The following is a 25,933-nucleotide window of genomic DNA, read 5'->3' as shown; positions in this document are numbered from 1 at the left end:
ACCTACAATGACAGCTGGATGTGGCATAAGGCAGGACACTTGGGACTGAGTGGATTGGTGAGATTGGGTGAGAAAATGCAGACCCTCTAAAGTAAAAATGTATGGCCCCCATTCCATGGGTCCCAACTCTCCAGGTTGAAGGGAATATTACTACAGCTATAACATGTACGGGAAACATAGGGAATGGACACACTGTGAATACAAAAGCTTTCTAAAACTCAACGAATAGTCCCTCTCCTGGTGCTCCGGTTTGACTTTCCAACTGCTTTACTATCAATCTTCCAACTTGGAGAGACAGCCCCTTTAAGCTCCTGGTTCGCACAGGTTGCCAATTTGGCAGAGGATGGAAGGGAAGAGGGAGAACCAATGAGAGAGTAGCTGTTAGGCATTTGGACGTGCATATGTCACTCTAATTTCCCGGCAGGACGAAGAATTAACCAAAGTCTCAGCCACCCAACGGGAACCAGTATAGGGCCTGAACCAAAATTTTGGACTTGCGTACATCTCACAAAAAACGAGTTGAAAAATGGAGCTCAGGGGCATAGCAATTCACAACTGGCAGAGTAATAAAGGACAACTATCGTACAAAAATCGGTTGAGGGAAGGGAACGAGGCGGACTTGAAAGCGAGGCAGAACAGCAGGAAACAAATTTCAAGAGGTACGTTGGAATCACATTTAAAGCACAGGAAGAGGGGCACAACTTCGACAATGACGAACTTGGCCAAAAACGGCGTATGCGTTTTCTCCTGAACATATTCAGGAGAAAACGCATACGCCCTTTTAGGCCAAGCAAGCAAGTGGGAAATGCAAATCTGCACTACAAAGAAGTATCACTTCCCACCGGGCAAACGGGACATTCACAAAATGTGTAAAAACCAGGAAGGCAAGACAGGCCCTGGAGAACAGGGAGCATTCTTATCCTGATGGGTGGGATGTAAATTGCCAACTGCCTCACTGGAGGAGTGCATTGTGTTCCCTAAAACAAGTAAACAACTGAGCTACAGAGCCAAGGGCACTTCCTGTCTAGGGAATATACCTCGGGAAAACTGAAAATCAATAAGACAGAGCCACCCCAAAATTCAGGGCTGCACTGTTTACAAGAACCTCAACTTGGGTACACCTTAAATATCCCAGGAAATATAAAAATGGTTCAAAAATTTGTGGTACTTATGTACGATGGAATATCCCTCAGCCGTGAATTCAATGTCATAAGACCAGGAGCAACAAAGTGAGTGGATTCAGGTACGATGATTCTAAGTGAAATAAGTCACACAGAAAAAGAAACTTATCATAAGATATCACTTATGAAGATCCTGTAAACATGGCTACACATGAACTGAGGTAGGAAAGAGAAGAGAGTCTCACATTGAGAATATACTCTTATGCCTGCTTAAGGGGAAGGAGAGTTGGGGTGATGAATAAAACCAGAGTTTGATATAAGCACAGGTACCGTTTCTAAAACCAACTTTGGAATAGACAAGTCCTACAGCTTCCTCAGTGAAAGGGACTGAAAACCCCATATTTCCCGCAGAGGATTAGATCTGACTAGTAAGAAATTTAAAAGCTATGTATTGATATGTCTCCGTAAGGGAATCAAGTGCGTCTAGACTGGCATAAACATGGCAGCCAGAATCATCTCAAACCCACTATAAAAAAGAATTTCAAAAACACAACGAAAAAACATGGAAATTCTTTACAATTCCTTCAGGGTCTCTGATGAAACCTGGAATGACCCTATCAACAATGACAGCTGGATGTGGCATAAGGCTGGACACTTGGGACTGAGAGGATTGGTGAGATTGCGAGAGCAAATGCCGACCCTTTAAAGCAAAAATGCATGGCCCCCATTCCATGGGTCCCAACTCTCCATGTTGAAGGGAATATTACTACAGCTATAACATGTACGGGAAACCTAGAGAATGGACACACTGTGAATACAAAAGGTTTCTAAAACTCAACGAATACTCCCTCTCCTAGTGCTCAGGTTTGACTTTCCAACTGCTTTACTAACAATCTCCCAACTTGGAGAGACAGCCCCTTTAACCTCCTTGTTTGCACACGTTGCCAATTTGGCAGAGGATGGAAGGGAAGAGGGAGAACCAATGAGAGACTAGCTGTTAGGCATTTGGACGGGCACATGTCACTCTAATTTCCCGGCAGGAAGATGAAATAACCAAAGTCTCAGCCACCCACCGGAAACCAGTATAGGTCTTGAACCAAAATTTTGGACTTGCGTACAGCTCACAAAAAACGAGTTGTAAACACGAGATCTGGGGCACAGCAATTCACAAACTGGCAGAGTAATAAAGGACAACTATCGTCCAAAAATCTGTTGAGGGAAGGCAACGAGGCGGACTTGAAAGCGAGGCAGAATAGCAGGAAACAGATTTCAAGAGGTACGTTGGAATCGCCTTCATAGCACATGAAGAGGGGCACAACTTCAACAATGATGCGCTTGGCCAAAAAGGAAGTATGCGTTTTCTCCTGAATATATTCAGGAGAAAATGCATACGCCCTTTTTGGCCAAGCAAGCAAGCGGGCAATGCAAATCAGCACTACAATGATGTATTACTTCCCACCGGTCAAAAGGGTCATCCACAAAATGTGTAAAAACCAGAAAGGCAAGACAGGCCCTGGAGAACAGGGAGCCTTGTTATGCTGAAGGGCGGGATGTAAATTGCCAATTGCCTAACTGCAGGAGTGCATTGTGTTCCCTAAAACAGGTAAACATCAGAGCTACAGAGCCAAGGGCACTTCCAGTCTAGGGAATATACCTTGGGAAAACTGAAAATCAATAAGACAGAGCCACCCCCATATTTAGGGCTGCACGGCTTACAAGAACCTCAACTTGGGTACACCTTAAATATCCCAGGAAATATAAAAATGGTTCAAGAAATTGTGGTACTTATGTACGATGGAATATCCCTCAGCCATGAAATCAATGTCATAAGACCAGGAGCAGCAAAGTGAGTGGATTCAGGTACGATGATTCTAAGTGAAATAAGTCACACAGAAAAAGAAACTTATCATAAGATATCACTTATGAAGATCCTGTAAACATGGCTACACATGAACTGAGTTAGGAAAGAGAACAGAGTCTCACATTTAGAAAACACTCTTATGCCTGCTTAAGGGGAAAGGAGAGGTGGGGTGATGCATAAAACCAGAGTTTGATATAAGCACAGGTACCTTTTATAAAACCAACTGTGGAATAGAAAAGACCTACACCTTCCTCAGTGAAAGGGACTCAAAACCCCATATTTCCCGCAAAGGAATAGATCTGACTCGTAAGAATCTTAAAACCTATGTATTGATATGTCTCCATAAGGGAATCAAGTGTGTCTAGACTGGCATAAACATGGCAGCGAGAATCAGCTCAAACCCACTATAAAAAGGAATTTCAAAAACAAAACCTAAAAACAGGGAAATTCTTTACAATTCCTTCAGGGTCTCTGATGAAACCTGGAATGACCCTATCTACAATGACAGCTGGATGTGGCATAAGGCTGGACACTTGGGACTGAGAGGATTGGTGAGATTGGGTGAGCAAATGCAGACCCTTTAAAGCAAAAATGCATGGCCCCCATTCCATGTGTCCCAAATCTCAAGGTGGAAGGGAATATTACTACAGCTATAACATGTACGGGAAACCTAGAGAATGGACACACTGTGAATGCAAAAGGTTTCTAAAACTCAACGAATAGTCCCTCTCCTGGTGCTCTGGTTTGACTTTCCAACTGCTTTACTATCAATCTCCCAACTTGGAGAGACAGCCCATTTAACCTACTGGTTCGCACAGGTTGCCAATTTGGCAGAGGATGAAAGGGAAGAGGGAGAACCAATGAGAGACTAGCTGTTAGGCATTTGCACGGGCACATGTCACTATAATTTCCCAGCAGGAAGAAGAATTAACCAAAGTCTCAGCCACCAACCGAAAACCAGTATAGATCCTGAACCAAAATTTTGGACTCGCGTACATCTCACAAAAAACGAGTTGAAAAATGGAGCTCAGGGGCACAGCAATTCACAACTGGCAGAGTAATAAAGGACAACTATCGTCCAAAAATCTATTGAGGGAAGGCAACGAGGCGGACTTGAAAGCGAGGCAGAATAGCAGGAAACAGATTTCAAGAGGTACGTTGGAATCGCCTTTAAAGCACAGGAAGAGGGGCACAACTTCGACAATGACGCTCTTGGCCAAAAAGGGCGTATGCGTTTTCTCCTGAATATATTCAGGCGAAAACGCATACGCCCTTTTTGGCCAAGCAAGCAAGCGGGCAATGCAAATCTGCACTACAAAGAAGTATCACTTCCCACCTGTCAAAAGGGACATCCACAAAATGTGTGAAAACCAGAAAGGCAAGACAGGTCCTGGAGAACAGGGAGCCTTGTTATCCTGATGGGTGGGATGTAAATTGCCAACTGCCTCACTGGAGGAGTGCATTGTGTTCCCTAAAGCAAGTAAACAACAGAGCAACAGAGCCAAGGGCACTTCCAGTCTAGGGAATATACCTTGGGAAAACTGAAAATCAATAAGACAGAGCCACCCCAAAATTTAGGGCTGCACTGCTTACAGAAACTCAACTTGGGTACACCTTAAATATCCCAGGAAATATAAAAATGGTTCAAAAAATTGTGGTACTTATGTACGATGGAATATCCTTCAGCCATGAAATCAATGTCATAAGACCAGGAGCAGCAAAGTGAGTGGATTCAGGTACGATGATTCTAAGTGAAATAAGTCACACAGAAAAAGAAACTTATCATAAGATATCACTTAGGAAGATCCTGTAAACATGGCTACACATGAACTGAGTTAGGAAAGAGAACAGAGTCTCACATTTAGAAAACACTCTTATGCCTGCTTAAGGGGTAAGGAGAGGTGGGGTGATGCATAAAACCAGAGTTTGATATAAGCACAGGTACCGTTTATAAAACCAACTGTGGAATAGAAAAGACCTACACCTTCCTCAGTGAAAGGGACTCAAAACCCCATATTTCCCACAAAGGAATAGATCTGACTCGTAAGAATCTTAAAACCTATGTATTGATATGTCTCCGTAAGGGAATCAATTGTGTCTAGACTGGCATAAACATGGCAGCGAGAATCAGCTCAAACCCATTATAAAAACGAATTTCAAAAACAAAACCAAAAAACAGGGAAATGATTTACGATTCCTTCAGGGTCTCTGATGAAACCTGGAATGACCCTATCTACAATGACAGCTGGATGTGGCATAAGGCTGGACACTTGGGACTGAGAGGATTGGTGAGATTGGGTGAGCAAATGCATACCCTTTAAAGCAAAAATGCATGTCCCCCATTCCATGGGTCCCAACTCTCGAGGTTGAAGGGAATATTACTACAGCTATAACATGTACGGGAAACGTAGAGAATGGACACACTGTGAATACAAAAGGTTTCTAAAACTGAACGAATAGTCCCTCTCCTGGTGCTCCGGTTTGACTTTCCAACTGCTTTACTATCAATCTTCCAACTTGGAGAGACAGACCCTTTAAGCTCCTGGTTCGCACAGGTTGCCAATTTGGCAGAGGATGGAAGGGAAGAGGGAGAACCAATGAGAGAGTAGCTGTTAGGCATTTGGACGGGCACATGTCACTCTAATATCCCGGCAGGAATAAGAATTAACCAAACTCTCAGCCAACCATCGGGAAACAGTATAGGTCCTGATCCAAAATTTTGGACTTGCGTTCAGCTCACAAAAAACGAGTTGAAAAACGGAGCTCAGGGCCACAGCAATTCACAAACTGTCAGAATAATAAAGGACAACTATCGTCCAATAATCTGTTGAGGGAAGGCAACGAGGCGGACTTGAAAGCGAGGCAGAATAGCAGGAAACAGATTTCAAGAGGTACGTTGGAATCGCCATTAAAGCACAGGAAGATGGGCACAACTTCGACAATAACGCACTTGGCCAAAAAGGGTGTATGCGTTTTCTCCTGAATATATTCAGGAGAAAACGCATACGCACTTTTTGGCAAAGCAAGCAAGCGGGCAATGCAAATCTGCACTACAAAGAAGTATCACTTCCCACCGATCCAAAGGGACATCCACAAAATGTGTAAAAAACCGAAAGGCAAGACAGGCCCTGGAGAACAGGGAGGCTTTTTATCCTGATGGGCGGGATGTAAATTGCCAACTGCCTCACTGGAGGAGCGAATTGTGTTCCCTAAAACAAGTAAACAACAGAGCTACAGAGCCAAGGGCACTTCCAGTCTAGGGAATATACCTTGGGAAAACTGAAAATCAATAAGACAGTGCCACCCCCAAATTTAGGGGTGCACTGCTTACAAGAACCTCAACTTGGGTACACCTTAAATATCCCAGGAAATATAAAAATGGTTCAAAATATTGTGGTACTTACGTACGATGGAATATCCCTCAGCCATGAAATCAATGTCATAAGACCAGGAGCAGCAAAGTGAGTGGATTCAGGTACGATGATTCTAAGTGAAATAAGTCACACAGAAATAGAAACTTATCATAAGATATCACTTATGAAGATCCTGTAAACATGGCTACACATGAACTGAGTTAGGAAAGAGAACAGAGTCTCACATTTAGAAAATAATCATATGCCTGCTTAAGGGGGAATGAGAGGTGGGGTGATGCATAAAACCAGAGTTTGATATAAGCACAGGTACCGTTTCTAAAACCAACTGTGGAGTAGAAAAGACCTACACCTTCCTCAGTGAAAGGGACTCAAAACCCCATATTTCCCGCAGAGGAATAGATCTGAGTAGTAAGAATCTTAAAACCTATGTATTGATATGTCTCCGTAAGGGAATCAAGTGTGTCTAGACTGGCATAAACATGGCAGCGAGAATCAGCTCAAAACCACTATAAAAACGAATTTCAAAAACAAAACCAAAAAACAGGGAAATTCTTTACAATTCCTTCAGGATCTATGATGAAACCTGGAATGACCCTATCTACAATGACAGCTGGATGTGGCATAAGGCTAGACACTTGGGACTGAGAGGATTGGTGAGATTGCGTGAGAAAATGCAGACCCTTTAAAGCAAAAATGCATGGCCCCCATTCCATGGGTCCCAACTCTCCATGTTGAAGGGAATATTACTACAGCTATAACATGTACGGGAAACCTAGAGAATGGATACACTGTGAATACAAAAGGTTTCTAAAACTCAACGAATAGTCCCTCTCCTGGTGCTCAGGTTTGACTTTCCAACTGCTTTACTATCAATCTTCCAACTTGGAGAGACAGCCCCTTTAAGCTCGTGGTTCGCACAGGTTGCCAATTTGGCAGAGGATGGAAGGGAAGAGGGAGAACCAATGAGAGAGTAGCTGTTAGGCATTTGGACGGGCACATGTCACTCTAATTTCCCGGCAGGAAGAAGAATTAACCAGAGCCTCAGCCAACCACCTGGATCCAGTATAGGTCCTGAACCAAAATATTGGACTTGCGTTCAGCTCACAAAAAACGAGTTGAAAAATGGAGCTCAGGGGCACAGCAATTCACAAACTGGCAGAGTAATAAAGGACAACTATCGTCCAAAAATCTGTTTAGGGAAGGCAATGAGGCGGACTTGAAAGCAAGGCAGAATAGCAGGAAACAGATTTCAAGAGGTACGTTGTAATCACCTTTAAAGCACAGGAAGAGGGGCACAACTTCGACAATGACGCAATGGCCAAAAAGGGCGTATGCGTTTTCTCCTGAATATATTTAGGAGAAAACACATACGCCATTTTTGGCCAAGCAAGCAAGCGGGCAATGCAAATCTGCACTACAAAGAGGTGTCACTTCCCACCGTTCAAAAGGGACATCCACAAAATGTGTAAAAACCTGAAAGGCAAGACAGGCCCTGGAGAACAGGGAGCCTTCATATCCTGATGGGTGGGATGTAAATTGCCAACTGCCTCACTGGAGGAGTGCATTGTGTTCCCTAAAACAAGTAAACAACAGAGCTACAGAGCCAAGAGCACTTCCAATCTAGGGAATATACCTTGGGAAACCTGGAAATCAATAAGACAGAGCCACCCCCAAATTTAGGGCTGCACTGCTTACAAGAACCTCAACTTGGGTACACCTTAAATATCCCAGGAAATATAAAAATGGTTCAAAAAATTGTTGTACTTATGTACGATGGAATATCCCTCAGCCATGAAATCAATGTCATAAGACAAGGAGCAGCAAAGCGAGTGGATTCAGGTACGATGATTCTAAGAGAAGTCACACAGAAAAAGACACTTATCAAAAGATATCACTTATGAAGATCCTGTAAACATGGTTACACATGAACTGAGTTAAGAAAGAGAACAGAGTCTCACATTTAGAAAACACTGTTATGCCTCCTTAAGGGGGAAGAAGAGGTGGGGTGATGCAAAAAACCAGAGTTTGATATAAGCACAGGTACCGTTTCTAAAACCAACTTTGGAATAGACAAGACCTACACCTTCCTCAGTGAAAGGGACTCAAAACCCCATATTTCCGGCAGAGGAATAGATCTGACTAGTAAGAATCTTAAAACCTATGTATTGATATGTCTCTCTAAGGGAATGAAGTGTGTCTAGACTGGCATAAACATGGCAGCGACAATCAGCTCAAACCCACTATAAAAAGGAATTTCAAAAACAAAACGAAAAAACAGGGAAATTCTTTATAATTCCTTAAGGGTCTCTGATGAAACCTGGAATGACCCTATCTACAATGACAGCTGGATGTGGAATAACGCTGGACACTTGGGACTGAGAGGATTGGTGAGATTGGGTGAGCAAATGCATTCCATTTAAAGCAAAAATGCATGGCCCCCATTCCTTGGGTCCCAACTCTCGAGGTTGAAGGGAATATTACTACAGCTATAACATGTACGGGAAACGTAGAGAATGGACACACTGTGAATACAAAAGGTTTCTAAAACTGAATGAATAGTCCCTCTCCTGGTGCTCCGGTTTGACTTTCCAACTGCTTTACTATCAATCTTCCAAATTGGAGAGACAGCCCCTTTAAGCTCCTGGTTCGCACAGGTTGCCAATTTGGCAGAGGATGGAAGGGAAGAGGGAGAACCAATGAGAGAGTAGCTGTTAGGCATTTGGACGGGCACATGTCACTCTAATATCCTGGCAGGAATAAGAATTTACCAAACTCTCAGCCAACCATCGGGAAACAGTATAGGTCCTGATCCAAAATTTTGGACTTTTGTTAAGCTCACAAAAAACGAGTTGAAAAATGGAGCTCAGGGCCACAGCAATTCACAAACTGTCAGAGTAATAAAGGACAACTATCGTCCAAAAATCTGTTGAGGGAAGGCAACGAGGCGGACTTGAAAGCGAGGCACAATAGCAGGAAACAGATTTCAAGAGGTACGTTGGAATCGCCTTTAAAGCACAGGAAGAGGGGCACAACTTCGACAATGACGCACTTGGCCAAATAGTGTGTATGTGTTTTCTCCTGAATATATTCAGGAGAAAACGCATACACCCTTTTTGGCCAAGCAAGCAAGCGGGCAATGCAAATCTGCACTACAAAGAAGTATCACTTCCCACCGATCAAAAGGGACATCCACAAAATGTGTAAAAAACCGAAAGGCAAGACAGGCCCTGGAGAACAGGGAGCCTTTTTATCCTGATGGGCGGGATGTAAATTGCCAACTGCCTCACTGGAGGAGTGCATTGTGTTCCCTAAAACAAGTAAACAACAGAGCTACAGAGCCAAGGGCACTTCCAGTCTAGGGAATATACCTTGGGAAAACTGAAAATCAATAAGACAGTGCCACCCCCAAATTTAGGGGTGCACTGCTTACAAGAACCTCAACTTGGGTACACCTTAAATATCCCAGGAAATATAAAAATGGTTCAAAAAATTGTGGTACTTACGTACGATGGAATATCCCTCAGCCATGAAATCAATGTCATAAGACCAGGAGCAGCAAAGTGAGTGGATTCAGGTACGAAGATTCTAAGTGAAATAAGTCACACAGAAATAGAAACTTATCATAAGATATCACTTATGAAGATCCTGTAAACATGGCTACACATGAACTGAGTTAGGAAAGAGAACAGAGTCTCACATTTAGAAAATAATCATATGCCTGCTTAAGGGGGAATGAGAGGTGGGGTGATGCATAAAACCAGAGTTTGATATAAGCACAGGTACCGTTTCTAAAACCAACTGTGGAATAGAAAAGACCTACACCTTCCTCAGTGAAAGGGACTCAAAACCCCATATTTCCCGCAGAGGAATAGATCTGAGTAGTAAGAATCTTTAAACCTATGTATTGATATGTCTCCATAAGGGAATCAAGTGTGTCTAGACTGGCATAAACATGGCAGCGAGAATCAGCTCAAAACCACTATAAAAACGAATTTCAAAAACAAAAGCAAAAAACAGCGAAATTCTTTACAGTTCCTTCAGGATCTATGATGAAACATGGAATGACCCTATCTACAATGACAGCTGGATGTGGCATAAGGCTGGACACTTGGGACTGAGAGGATTGGTGAGATTGCATGAGAAAATGCAGACCCTTTAAAGCAAAAATGCATGGCCCCCATTCCATTGGTCCCAACTCTCCATGTTGAAGGGAATATTACTACAGCTATAACATGTACGGGAAACCTAGAGAATGGATACACTGTGAATACAAAAGGTTTCTAAAACTCAACGAATAGTCCCTCTCCTGTTGCTCAGGTTAGACTTTCCAACTGCTTTACTATCAATCTCCCAACTTGGAGAGACAGCCCCTTTAACCTCCTTGTTTGCTCAAGTTGCCAATTTGGCAGAGGATGAAAGGGAAGAGGGAGAACCAATGAGAGAGTAGCTGTTAGGCATTTGGACTGGCACATGTCACTCTAATTTCCCAGCAGGAAGAAGAATTAACAAAAGTCTCAGCCACCCTCCAAAACCAGTATAGGTCCTGAACCAAAATTTTGGACTTGCGTTCAGCTCACATAAAACGAGTTGAAAAATGGAGCTCAGGGCCACAGCAATTCACAAACTGGCAGAGTAATAAAGGACAACTATCGTCCAAAAATCTGTTTAGGGAAGGCAATGAGGCAGACTTGAAAGCAAGGCAGAATAGCAGGAAACAGATTTCAAGAGGTACGTTGGAATCACCTTTAAAGCACAGGAAGAGGGGCACAACTTTGACAATGATGCAATGGCCAAAAAGGGTGTATGCGTTTTCTCCTGAATATATTCCGGAGAAAACGCATACGACCTTTTTGGCCAAGCAAGCAAGCGGGCAATGCAAATCTGCACTACAAGAGGTATCACTTCCCACCGGTCAAAAGGGACATCCACAAAATGTGTAAAAACCAGAAAGGCAAGACAGGCCCTGGAGAACAGGGAGCCTTCATATCCTGATGGGTGGGATGTAAATTGCCAACTGCCTCACTGGAGGAGTGCATTGTGTTCCCTAAAACAAGTAAACAACAGAGCTACAGAGCCAAGAGCACTTCCAATCTAGGGAATATACCTTGGGAAACCTGAAAATCAATAAGACAGAGACACCCCCATATTTACGGCTGCACTGCTTACAAGAACCCCAACATGGGCACACCTTAAATATCCCAGGAAATATAAAAATGTTTCAAAAAATTGTGGTACTTATGTACGATGGAATATCCCTCAGCCATGAACTCAATGTCATAAGACAAGGAGCAGCAAAGCGAGTGGATTCAGGTACGATGATTCTAAGAGAAGTCACACAGAAAAAGACACTTATCAAAAGATATCACTTATGAAGATCCTGTAAACATGGTTACACATGAACTGAGTTAAGAAAGAGAACAGAGTCTCACATTTAGAAAACACTGTTATGACTCCTTAAGGGGGAAGGAGAGGTGGGGTGATGCATAAAACCAGAGTTTGATATAAGCACGGGTACCGTTTCTAAAACCAACTTTGGAATACACAAGACCTACACCTTCCTCAGTGAAAGGGACTCAAATCCCCATATTACCGGCAGAGGAATAGATCTGACTAGTAAGAATCTTAAAACCTATGTACTGATATGTCTCTGTAAAGGAATCAAGTGTGTCTAGACTGGCATAAACATGGCAGCGAGAATCAGCTCAAACCCACTATAAAAAGGAATTTCAAAAACAAAACCAAAAAACAGGGAAATTCTTTACAATTCCTTCAGGGTCTCTGATGAATCCTGGAATGACCCTATCTACAATGACAGCTGGATGTAGTATAACGCTGGACACTTGGGACTGAGAGGGTTGGTGAGATTGGGTGAGCAAATGCAGACCCTTTAAAGCAAAAATGCATGGCCCCCATTCCATGGGTCCCAACTCTCCATGTTGAAGGGAATATTACTACAGCTATAACATGTACGGGAAACCTAGAGAATGGAAACACTGTGAATACAAAAGTTTTCAAAACTCAACGAATAGTCCCTCTCCTGGTGCTCCGGTTTGACTTTCCAACTGCTTTACTATTAATCTTCCATCTTGGAGAGACAGCCCCTTTAAGCTCCTGGTTCGCACAGGTTGCCAATTTGGCAGAGGATGGAAGGGAAGAGGGAGAACCAATGAGAGAGTAGCTGTTAGGCATTTGGACGTGCACATGTCACTCTAATTTCCCGGCAGGAAGAAGAATTAACCAAAGTCTCAGCCACCCACCGGGAACCAGTATAGGTCCTGAACCAAGATATTGGACTTGAGTACAGCTCACATATACGAGTTGAAAAATGGAGCTCAGGGACACAGAAATTCACAAACTGGCAGAGTAATAAAGGACAACTATCGTCCAAAAATCTGTTGAGGGTAGGCGTCGAGGCGGACTTGAAAGCGAGGCAGAATAGCAGGAAACAGATTTCTAGAGGTACGTTGGAATCGCCTTTAAAGCACAGGAAGAGGGGCACAACTTCGACAATGACGCACTGGGCAAAAAAGTGCGTATGCGTTTTCTCCTGAATATCTTCAGGAGAAAACGCATACACCCTTTTTGGCCAAGCAAGCAAGCGGGCAATGCAAATCTGCACTACAAAGAAGTATCACATCCCACCGGTCAAAAGGGACATCCACAAATGTGTAAAAACCAGAAAGGCTAGAGAGGCCCTGGAGAAGAGGGAGCATTGTTATGCTGATGGGTGGGATGCAACTTGCCAACTGCCTCACTGGAGGAGTGCATTGCGTTCCCTAAAACAATAAACAATAGAGCTACAGAGACAAGGGCACTTCAAGTCTAGGGAATATACCTTGGGAAAACTGAAAATCAATAAGAGAGAGCCACCCCCAAATTTAGGGCTGCACTGCTTACAAGAACCTCAACTTGGGTACACCTTAAATATCCCAGGAAATATAAAAATGGTTCAAAAAACAGTGATACTTACGTACGATGGAATATCCCTCAGCCATGAAATCAATGTCATAATGCCAGGAGCAGCAAAGTGAGTGGATTCAGGTACGATGATTCTAAGTGAAATAAGTCACACAGAAAAAGAAACTTATCATAAGATATCACTTATGAAGATCCTGTAAGCATGGCTACACATGAACTGAGTTAGGAAAGAGAACAGAGTCTCACATTTAGAAAACACTCTTATGCCTGTTTAAGAGGGAAGGAGAGGTGGGGTGATGCATAAAACCAGAGTTTGATATAAGCACAGTTACCGCTTCTAAAACCAACTGTGGAATAGACAAGACCGCCACCTTCCTCAGTGAAAGGGACTCAAAACACCATATTTCCCGCACAGTAATAGATCTCACTAGTAAGAATCTTAAAACCTATGTATTGATATGTCTCCATAAGGGAATCAAGTGTGTCTAAACTGGCATAAACATGGCAGCGAGAAACAGCTCAAACACACTATAAAAAGGAATTTCAAAAACAAAACCAAAAAACAGGGAACTTCTTTAGAATTCCTTCTGCGTGTCTGATGAAACCTGGAATGACCCTATCTACAATGACAGCTGGATGTGGCATAAGGCTGGACACTTGGGGCTGAGAGGATGGGTGAGATTGGGTGAGCAAATGCAGACCTTTAAAACAAAAATGGATGGCCCCCATTCCATGGGTCCCAACTCTCCATGTTGAAGGGAATATTACTACAGCTATAACATGTACGGGAAACGTAGAGAATAGACACTCTGTGAATACAAAAGTTTTCTAAAACTCAACGAATAGGCCCTCTCCTGGTGCTCACGTTTGACTTTCCAACTGCTTTACTATCAATCTCCCAACTTGGAGAGACAGACCCTTTAACCTCCTGGTTCGCACAGGTTGCCAATTTGCAAGAGGATGGAAGGGAAGAGGGAGAACCAATGAGAGAGTAGCTGGTAGGCATTTGGACGGGCACATGTCACTCTAATCTCCCGGCAGGAAGAAGAATTAACCAGAGTCTCAGCCACACACCGGGAACCAGTATAGGTCCTGAACCAAAATTTTGGACTTTCGTACAGCTCACAAAAAACGACTTGAAAACTGGAGCTCAAGGTCTTAGCAATTCACAAACTGGCAGAGTAATAAAGGACAAGTATCGTCCAAAAATCTGTTGAGGGAAGGCAACGAGGCGGACTTGAAAGCGAGGCAGAATAGCAGGAAACAGATTTGAAGAGGTACGTTGGAATCACCTTTAAAGCATAGGAAGCGGGGCACAACTTCGACAATGACACACTTGGCCAAAAAGGGCGTATGCGTTTTCTCCTGAATATATTCAGGAGAAAACGCATACAACCTTTTTGGCCAAGCAAGCAAGCGGGCAAAGCAAATCTGCACTACAAAGAAGTATCCCTTTCCACCGGTCAAAAGGGTCATCCACAAAATGTGTAAAAACCAGAAAGGCAAGGCAGGACCTGGAGAACCGGGAAGCTTGTTATGCTGATGGGCGGGATGTAAATTGACAACTGCCTCACTGGAGGAGTGCATTGCGTTCCCTAAAACAAGTAAACAACAGATCTACAGAGCCAAGGGAATTTCCAGTCTAGGGAATATACCTTGGGAAAACTGAAAATCAATAAGACAGAGCCACCCCCATATTTAGGGCTGCACTGCTTACAAGAACCTCAACTTGGTTACACCTTAAATATCCCAGGAAATATAAAAATGGTTCAAAAAACTGTGGTATTTATGTACGATGGAATATCCCTCAGCCATGAAATCAATGTCATAAGACCAGGAGCAGCAAAGTGAGTGGATTCAGGTACGATGATTCTAAGTGAAATAAGTCACACAGAAAAAGAAACTTATCATAAGATATCATTTATGAAGATCCTGTAAGCATGGCTACACATGAACTGAGTTAGGAAAGACAACAGAGTCTCACATTTAGAAAACACTCTTATGCCTGCTTAAGTGGAAAGGAGAGGTGGGGTGATGCATAAAACCAGAGTTTGATATAAGCACACGTACCATTTCTAAAACCAACTGTGGAATAGACAAGACCTACACCTTCCTCAGTGAAAGGGACTCAAAATCCCATATTTCCCGCAGAGGAATAGATCTGACTAGTAATAATCTTAAAACCTATGTATTGATATGTCTCTGTAAGGGAATCAAGTGTGTCTAGACTGGCATAAACATGGCAGGAGAATCAGCTCAAACCCGCTATAAAAGGGAATTTCAAAAACAAAACCAAAAAACAGGGAAATTCTTTTCAATTCCTTCATGGTCTCTGATGAAACCTGGAATGACCCTATCTACAATGACAGCTGGATGTGGCATAAGGCTGTACACTTGGGACTGAGAGGATTGGTGAGATTCTGTGAGCAAATGCAGACCCTTTAAAGCAATAATGCATGGCCCCCATTCCATGGGTCCCAACTCTCCAGGTTGAAGGGAATATTACTACAACTATAACATGTACAGGAAACCTATATAATGGACACACGGTGAATACAAAAGGTTTCTAAATCTCAACAAATCGTCCCTCTCCTGGTGCTCCAGTTTGATTTTCCAGCTGCTTTACTAAAATCGCCCAACTTGGAGAGACAGCCCCTTTAATCTCCTGGTTTGCACAGGTTGCCAATTTGGCAGAGGTTGGAAGGGAAGAGGGAGAAGCAATGAGAGAGTAGCTGATAGGCATTTGGACGGGCACATGTCACTCTAATTTCCCGGCAGGAAGAAGAATTAACCAAAGTCTCAGCCACCCACCGCGAACCAGTATAGGTCCTGAACCAAAATTTTGGACTTTCGTTCAGCTCACAAAAAACAAGTTGAAAAATGGAGCTCAGGGGCACAGCAATTCACAAACTGGCAGAGTAATAAAGGACAACTATCATCAAAAATCCATTGAAGGAAGTCAACTAGGCAGACTTGAAAGCGAGGCAGAATAGCAGGAAACAGATTCCAAGAGGTACGTTGGAATCACCTGTAAAGCACAGGAAGATGGGCACAACTTTGACCATGATGCACCTGGCCAAAAAGTGCGCATGTGTTTTCTCCTGAATATATTCAGCAGAAAATGCATACGCCCTTTGTGGCCAAGCAAGCAAGTGGCAATGCAAATCTGCACTACAAAGAAGTATCACTTCCCACCGGTCAAAAGGGACATCCACAAAATGTGAAAAATCTGAAAGCCAAGACAAGCCCTGGAGAACAGGGAGCCTTGTTATGCTGATGGGCTGGATGTAAATTGCCAACTGCCTCACTGGAGGAGTGCATTGTGTTCCCTAAAACAAGTAAACAACAGAGCTACAGAGCCAAGGGCACTTCCTGTCTAGGGAATATTCCTTGCGAAAACTGAAAATCAATAAGACAGTGCCACTGCAAATTTAGGGCTGCACTGCTTTCAAGAACCTCAACTTGGGAACACCTTAAATAACCCAGGAAATATAAAAATGGTTCAAAAAATTGTGGTACTTATGTACGATGGAATATCCCTCAGCCATGAAATACATGTCATAAGACCAGTAGCAGCAAAGTGAGTGGATTCAGGTACGATGATTCTAAGTGAAATAAGTCAAACAGAAAAAGAAACTTATCATAATATATCACTTATGAAAACCCTGTAAACATGGCTACACATGAACACAGTTGGGAAAGAGAACTGTGTCTCACATTTAGAAAACACTCTTATGCCTGCTTAAGGTGGAAGGAGAGGTGGGGGTATGCTTAATTCACAGTTTGATATAAGCACAGTTACCGTTCCAAAAACCATCTATGGTACAGACAAGACCTACATCTTCCTCAGTGAAAGGGACTCAAAACCCCATATTTCCTGCAGAGGAATAGATCTGACTAGTAAGAATCTTAAAACCTTAATACTGATATGTCTCCGTAAGGGAATCAAGTATGTCTAGACTGGCGTAAACATGGCAGCGAGAATCAGCTCAAACCCACTATAAAAAGGAATTTCAAAAACAAAACAAAAAAACAGGGAAATTCTTTACAATTCCTTCAGGTTCTCTGATGAAATCTGGAATAACCCTATCTGCAAAGACAGCTGGATGTGGCATAATGCTGGACACTTGGAACTGAGAGGATTGGTGAGATTGGGTGAGGAAATGCAGAGCCTTTAAAGCAATAATGCATGGTCCCAATTCCATGGGTCACATCTCTACAGGTTGAAGGGAATATTACTACAACTATATCATGTACGGGAAACCTAGAGAATGAACACACTGTGAATACGAAACGTTTCTAAAACTCAACGAATAGTCCCTCTCCTGGTGCTCTGTATTGACTTTCCAACTGCTTTACTATCAATCTCCCAACTTGGAGAGACAGCCCCTTTAACCTCCTGGTTCGCACACGTTGCCAAATTGGCAGAGGATGGAAGGGAAGAGTGAGAACCAATGAGAGAGTCGCTGTTAGGCATTTGGACGGGCATATGTCACTCTAATTTCCTGGCAGGAAGATGAATTAAACAAAGTCTCAGCCAGCCACCCGGAACCAGTATAGGTCATGAAACAAAATTTTGGACTTGTGTTCAGCTCACAAAAAACGAGTTGAGAAATGGAGCTCAGGGGCACAGCAATTCACAAACTTGCAGAGTAATAAAGCGCAACTATCGTTCAAAAATCTGTTGAAGGAAGGCAAGGAGGCGGACTTGAAAGCGAGGCAGAATAGCAGGAAACTGATTTCAAGAGGTACGTTGGAGTCTCCTGTAAAGCACAGGAAGTGGGGAACAACTTCGACAATGATGCACTTGGCCAATAAGGGGGTATGCATTTTCTCCTGAATATATTCAGGAGGAAATGCATACGCCCTTTTTGGCCAAGCAAGCAAGATTACAATGCAAATCTTCACTACAAAGAAGTATCACTTCCCACCGGTCCATAGGGATATCCAAAAAATATGTAAAAACCAGAAAGGCAAGACAGGCCCTCGAGAAGAAGGAGCCTTGTTAAGCTGATGGGCAGGATGTAAACTGCCAACTGCCTCACTGGAAGAGTGCATTGTGTTCCCTAAAACTAGTAAACAACAAAGCTACAGAGCCAAGGGCACTTCCATTCTAGGGAATATACCTTGGGATACCTGAAAATCAATAAGACAGGACACCCCCAAATTTAAGACTGCACTGCTTACAAGAACCTCAAATTGGGTACACCTTAAATATCCCAGGAAATATAAAAATGGTTCAAAAATTGTGGTACTTACGTACGATGGAATATCCCTCAGCCATGAAATCAATGTCATAAGACCAGTAGCAGCAAAGTGAGTGGATTCTTGTACGATGATTCTAAGTGAAATAAGTCACACAGAAAAAGAAACTTATCATAAGATATCACTTATGAAGATCCTGTAAACATGGCTACACATGAACTGAATTATGAAAGATAACAGAGAAAGGAATCTTATCATAACATATCACTCATAGGGTGAATGAACACATGGCTACATATGAACTGAATTACAAACACAACAGAGTCACACATTTAGAAAACAATCTTCTGCCTGCTTAAGGGGAAAGGTGAGGTGGGTTGATGCATAAAACCACAGTTTTAAATTAACACAGATACCGTTACATAAACTAAGTATGTAATAGACAACACCTACTCCCCGCACAATGAACTGGACTCAACACCCCCTATTCATTGCAGAGGAATATATCTGAATCTGAGAATTTTAAATCATATGTATTCTCATGTCTCCATAAAGGAATCATATGTGTGTATAATTGCATGAACACAGCACTGAAATTCAGCTAAATCCCCTTAAAAGAGTAAGTTTCAAAAGCAAAATGCAAAAACAGCGAAACAGAAAGAAATCTTAAAAATTACGTTCATGGCCTGTGATCCAACCTGGATTGACCACCTTTACACCCACAGCTGGATGAGACATAAGACTGGACACTTGGGGCTGACAAGATTGCTGAGGTTGTGTGAGCAAATGAACACCACTTAGAGCAATACTGTGTGCTACGCATTCTAGTGGTCACAACTCTCCAGGTTTAAGGGAATCTTCCTACAGTTAAAACATGCATGGGAAACCCAGTGGATGGTACACTGTGTAATTGGGAAAGTTTTCTAAAAGGTACCTCATTTTTCCTTTTGTCGTGCTCGGCTTCACCATTCCATCTGCATTACTGAAAATCTCCCCACTTGGAGTGTCAGCGCCTTTACCCTCCTGTTATGCACAGTTTGCAAATTGTGCAGAGGATGAACAGGAAGAGAGAAAACAAATGAGAGATTAGCTGTAGGTGTTTGGATGGGCACATATCACTCTACTTTCCCATCAGGAAGAAGCATTAAACAAAGGCTCAGCCTGAAGCCCCGGAACCGGACTAGGGCCTAAATCCATCCTGCGGTATTGCAGCCAGCTCACAAATAGGCGATTTGAAAAATGGAAATCAGGGGCACAGCAATTCACAAACTTGCAGAGTTATAAAGGACAACTATCATCCAGAAATATATTGAGGTAAGGCCATGAAGAAGATTTGAATGCAAGGCAGATTTGAAGGAAACAGGTTTCAAGAGGTACATTGGAGTCATCTTTAAAGCACATGAAAAGCGACAGAACTTCGACAATGTTGCCCTTAGCTGAAAAGGGTGTATGTGTATTTTCTTGAATATATTTGGAAAAGAATGCATACGCACTTTTTGGCCAAGCAAGCCATCAGGCATTGAAAATCCACACTACATAGAAGTGTCCCTTACCTCCAGTCAAAAGGGCCATCCACAAATAGTGTGAAAACCACAAATGCAGGATAGGCCATGGAGAAAATGGAGCCTGGTTACACCGATGGACAGGATGTAAATTGCCAACAGCCTCTCTGCAGAACTGTATGTTGTTTTCTAAAACAGAGCTACAGAGCATAGCACACTTCCACTCATGGGCGTGTATTTTGGGAAAACTAAAGATCCGCAACACACAGCCAGCACAAAGTTTAGGGCTGCTCTGTTTACAAGAACCTCGACATCGGTACACTTTAAATATCCCAGGAAAGGAAAAAAATGGATATAGATGTTGTGGTACTTATATACAATGGAATGTCACTCAGACATAAAATCAATGTCATAAGGCCAATAGCAGCATAATGAGTGGCTTTAGGTACGATGATGCTAAGTGAAATGAGCCACAAAGAAACAGAAACTTATTGTAATATATCACTTATAGAGGGAATGTAAACATGGCTACACATGAACTGAATTTCAAAAGAGAACAGAGTTACACATTTAGAAAACACACTTATGCCTCCTTAAGGGGAAAGGTGACGTGGGGTGATGTGTGAAAGCAGAGATTGAAATTAGCACAGATACCATTCCATATACCAAATATGTAATAGACAAGACCTACTCCTTTCTCAATGAACTGGACACAAAACACCCTATTCACTGAAGAGGAATTTATCTGACTGGTAACAATCTTGAAACCTATGTATTTATATGTCTCCATAATGGAATCAAGTGTATGTAGATTGGCATAAACACAGATCAATGGAACAGGACAGAAAGCCCAGAGATAAACCTACATACCTATGGCTATCTCATCTATGACAAAGGAGCTAAGGATATACAATGGAGAAAAGACAGTCTCTTCAGTAATTGGTGCTGAGAATACTGTAACCCTACACATAAAAGAATGAAATTAGAACACTCCATAACACCATACACAAAAATAAACTCTAAATGGATTAGAGATCTAAATATAAGACCAGACACTATAAAACACTTAGAGGAAACCATAGGCAGAACACTCTATGACATAAAGCACAGCAAGATCCTTTTTGACTCACCTCCTAGAGAAATGGAAATAAAAACAGAAATCAACAAATGGGAGCTAAAGAAACTTAAAAGCTTTTACACGGTACAGGAAAACATAAACAAGATGCAAAAACAACCCACAGAATGGGAGAAAATATTTTCAAATGGAGCAATTGACAAAGGATTAATCTCCAAACTTTACAAGCACCTCATGTAGCTCAATATCACAAAAACAATCAACCCAATCCAAAAACGGCCAGAAGACCTAAATAGACATTTCTCCAAAGAAGATATACAGATTACCAAGAAACACATGAAAGGATGCTGAACATCACTAATCATTAGAGAAATGCAAATCAAACTACCTTGAGATATCACCACACAGCAATCAGAGTGGCAATCATCAAAAAAATCTACAAAACAATAAATGCTGGAGAGGCCTTTATTGGAGAAAAGGGAACACACGTGCACTGTGGGTGGGAATGTAAATTGATATGGGCACTAGGGAGAACAGTACGGAGGTTCCTCTAAATAACTAACAATAGAGGTACCATACGACACAACAATCCAACTACTGGACATTTGCCTTGCGAAAACCATAATTCAAAAAGAGTTATGTACAAAAAAGTTCATTGCAGCTCTATTTACAATAGCCAGGACATGGAAGCAACCTAAGTGTCCATCGACAGATGAATGGATAAAGAAGATCTGACACATATATACAAGGGAATATTACTCAGCCATAAAAAGAAGCAAAACTGAGTTATTTGTACTGAGGTGGATGGACTTAGAATCTGTCCTACACAGTGAAGTAAGTCAGAAAGGGAAAAACAAATACTGTATGTTAACAGAGATATACGGAATCTAAGGAAGAAAAAAAAAAGATTTTGAAGAACCTAGTGGCAGGACAAGATTAAGGACACAGACGTAGAGAAAGGACTTGAGGACACCGGAAGGGGGATGGGTAAGCTGAGACGAAGTGACAGAGTGGCATGGACATAAATACATTACAAAATGTAACACTGATAGCTACTGAGAATCAGCCACATAGAACAGGGAGATCAGCTCGGTGCTTTGTGACCTCATGAAGGGGTGTGATATGGAATGTGGGAGGGAGTTGCAAGAGGGAGGGGATCTGGTGATATTTGTATACGTATAGCTGATTCACTTTGTTATACAGCAGAAACTAACACTCCATTGTAAAACAATTATACTCCAATAAACATGTAAAAGGAAAAAAAAAAGAAAAAGAAAGCCCAGGGATAAACCTACACACCTATGGTCAACTAATCTATGACAAAGGAGGCAAGACTATACAATGGAAATAAGACAGTCTCTTCAATCATTGGTGCTGGGAAATATGGACAGCTACATGTAAAAGAATGAAATTAGAACACTCCCCAACACCATAAATAAAAATATATTCAAAATGGATTAGAGACCTTAATGTAAGACCGGACAGTATAAAACTCTGGGAGGAAAACTTACGAAGGATACTCTGACGTAAATCACAGCAAGATCTTTTTTGATCCACCTCCTATAGTAATGAAATAAAAAAGTAAACTAAACAGATGGGACCTAATGATATGTAAAAGCTTTTGCAAAGCAAAGGAAACTACAAACAAGACGAAAAGACAACCCTCAGAATGGCAGAACATATTTGCCAATGAATCAATGGACAAATGATTAATCTCCAATATATATAAACAGCTCATGCAGCTCAATATTAATAACACAAACAACCCAATACAAAAATGGAAGATCTAAATAGACATTTCTTCCAAGAAGACATAGAGATGGCCAGTACGCACATGAAAATCTGCTCAACATCACTAATTATTAGAGAAATGGAAATCGAAACTACAATGAGGTATCACGTCACACCTGTTAGAATGGGCATCATCAGAAAATCTACAAACAACAAATGCTGGAGAGGGTGTGGAGAAAAGGAACCTTCTTCCACTATTGCTGGGAATGTAAATTGATATAGTCTCTATGGAGAACAGTAGGGAGGTTCCTTAAAAAACTAAAAATGGAATTAGCATATAATCCAGCAATCCCACTACTGGGCATATACCCAGAGAAAACCATAAATCAAAAAGACACATTCACCACAATGTTCATTGCAGTACTATTTACAATAGCCAGGTAATGAAAGCAACCTAAGTGCCCACAGACAGATGAATGGATAAAGATGTGGTACATATATACAATGGAATATTACTCAGCCATACATAGGAATTAAATTGGGTCATTTGTAGAGACCTTGATGGATCTAGAGACTGTCATACAGAGTGAAGTAAGTCAGAAAGAGAAAAACAAATATTGTATGTTAATGCATATATGTGGAACCTAGAAAAATGGTACAGATAAACCGGTTTGCAGGGCAGAGATAGAGACACAGATGTAGAGAACAAACATATGGACACCAAGGGGGGAATGCTATGTGAGGGTGGTGGTGGGATGAATTGGGAGACTGGGATTCACATGTGCACACCTATGTATAAAATAGATATCCAGTAAGAACCTGCTGTATAAAAGAAATAAAAAAATTTAAAAAAATAAAAATAAATAAATAACATTTAATAAAATAAACGAAAAAAACATTTTTCCCTTCACATAGATGTCTTTATATTAATGCATTATTTCCATGTTTATATCACCAAATTAAAAAAAAAGAGGAATAAATAAAATCTACCTTGAAACAAAAAGAAAAAAAAAAAAAAAAAAAAAAAAAAACAACAACAACAGAACCCACCAGTTATACAGAGGAAAATCGTATCAGGGCACTTGCTCCAGTTGTAAAAATTCTTAAGTTGGTCAGAGATGGGAAATCGTCTCCCATGCAGTGAGCAGCGCTCCCCCCCCACAAGGAACATCCTCATTGCAAAGCTGGGGGACTGTGTCGAGTCGTCTGTGAGTAAATGTGAGCTGAGCCCCAGTCCTGCTGCAGCTGAACTCTCCCCACCCTTTCCAGGTAAAACAACTGAATATGTACAAGAACTTGCAAGCCTAGAGGAAGGGCTGTGGTGCCACACCAGCGACAGCACGCAGGCCGACTTGATGCCTGCTGGCCAGACAGGATGGTCCTGGCCCCAGATGCTCTTCTGGAAGCTTTCCATTTCCCTACCTGAGATACCCCTCCTGCCACGGCCCCCACTGCTTTTTACTTCCTCACCTCGGCCTGGGGAGAAATTCCAGCGGCAGGTATGGGTGACACATCCTCTTCTTTAGCAGGTGGCAGCCTGGCAACTCCTGCAGAAAGTCCAGCAGAGCCCCACTCACACTGGGCCACCCACAAAGCCATGGCCCCACACTCCCTCCCACCACCCCAGCCCCGACACTGCTCACGGGGCAGAGAATATGGCGTCAGGCACAGCTACAGGGGCTCTTGCTGACTGGAGAGGTGTTTATATTGACCTCAACCAAGGCACACCTGGGGAGGGCTGGCAGGCAGTGTCAGGCTGCCCATATCAGCCAATCCTCACCCCTCAGGGGATCACAGTTGCAGAAAATGAACCTTGCTAAACGGGCCGCGGCCAAGGAACAGGTGTGGGCTCTTGAGAGTCAGGATAGACAAGGGGCTGCAGCTGCGGCTTTTTTCTCATCATTTTATCTGGTCCATGAGTGGAAAACAACTTCAAGAACACCCTATACTAATGAGAGGAACACAGGAGTCAGGGAGAGGAGTTATGGTGGTTGGAGACAGAGGCCTGGTGCCCTGGCTGCAGTGGAAGTGTCTGGAACACCAGGCCGAGAGAGGCTGCACAGAGTGATAGCCAGGGTCACAGACCTGTCAGGGCTGCTCTTTGTTAGTACAAGCCCTGCTCTGAGGCGTTTTGTGTCAGCTGTGAGCGACAGGTGAGCTGGGGGTTCTCTGCAATGTGGGCTATGTGCACAGTTCCTGTGTGTCCAGCCGTGCTCGGGTACCTGCCCAGAGGAGCTCCGTATCCTGGGAAGGGCCTGACTATGAGAGCCCCATGGGTTGCTGGGTAACTGCACATGTGAGCTCCATACCCTGGGAGGGACTTGACCACAAGAGCCCCGTGGGCGGTTCGGTGGGGCGTGCTGCCCAGGTGAGCTCCATATCCTGGGATTGGCCTGACCACGAGAGTCCCATTGGCTGCTGGGGACCTGGTAAATGATATCAGGACAGTCAGTGAAGCCACCGAGGATATACATCCAGTAGCTCCTATTTCCTACACCCTGCAGGTCATTCTACCATCCACCAGGCCATGGCATTCTGTATTAGACTTCAATGATGCCTTCTTCTGTGTTCCATTCATCTCAGAGTCACAAGAATTTTTGGCTTGTGAGTGGCAGGACACAACATGCAACCAAAGCAATAATGCTGGGCCATCCTTCCCCAATGGTTCAAAAATCCCCACACCATCATTGGGGAAATGTCCTTTAAAGGCCTAAAAGTTCTACCTCTGTAAAAGGGAACCCTCCTTCAATATGCAGAGGACATTCTGATCGCCAGGCCTACTAAAGACGCCTCTGAACTACCTAGCCAAGAAAGGATAGAAGGTGTCCAAGAAAAAGGCTCAAATATCCCAGGCTAAGGTGACATGCCTGGGCTTCATTTTCACAGATATTCGGAGAAACGCATCCCAGGATAGGGAAGAAGCCATTTGCAGCCTTACCTCTTCTAAAACTAGAAGACAGCTTAGGGGTTCCTGGGGAGGCCAAGGTTTTCTGCATCTGGATCCCTAACTACAGTCTAATAGCTGGGCCTCTACATGAAACACTGACATGAAAAGATGATGATCCTTTTGAATAGAATCCAGAAGCAGCCTTTCAAGAATGGAAAGAGCAGTCAATTCAGACCCTTGCCCAGGAACTCCCTAATTT

Source organism: Mesoplodon bidens (genome assembly GCF_964165515.1).
Source record: "Mesoplodon bidens genome assembly, contig: HAP1_SCAFFOLD_33, whole genome shotgun sequence".
NCBI classification, from domain to species: domain Eukaryota; kingdom Metazoa; phylum Chordata; class Mammalia; order Artiodactyla; family Ziphiidae; genus Mesoplodon; species Mesoplodon bidens.
This window is presented reverse-complemented; position numbering follows the sequence as displayed.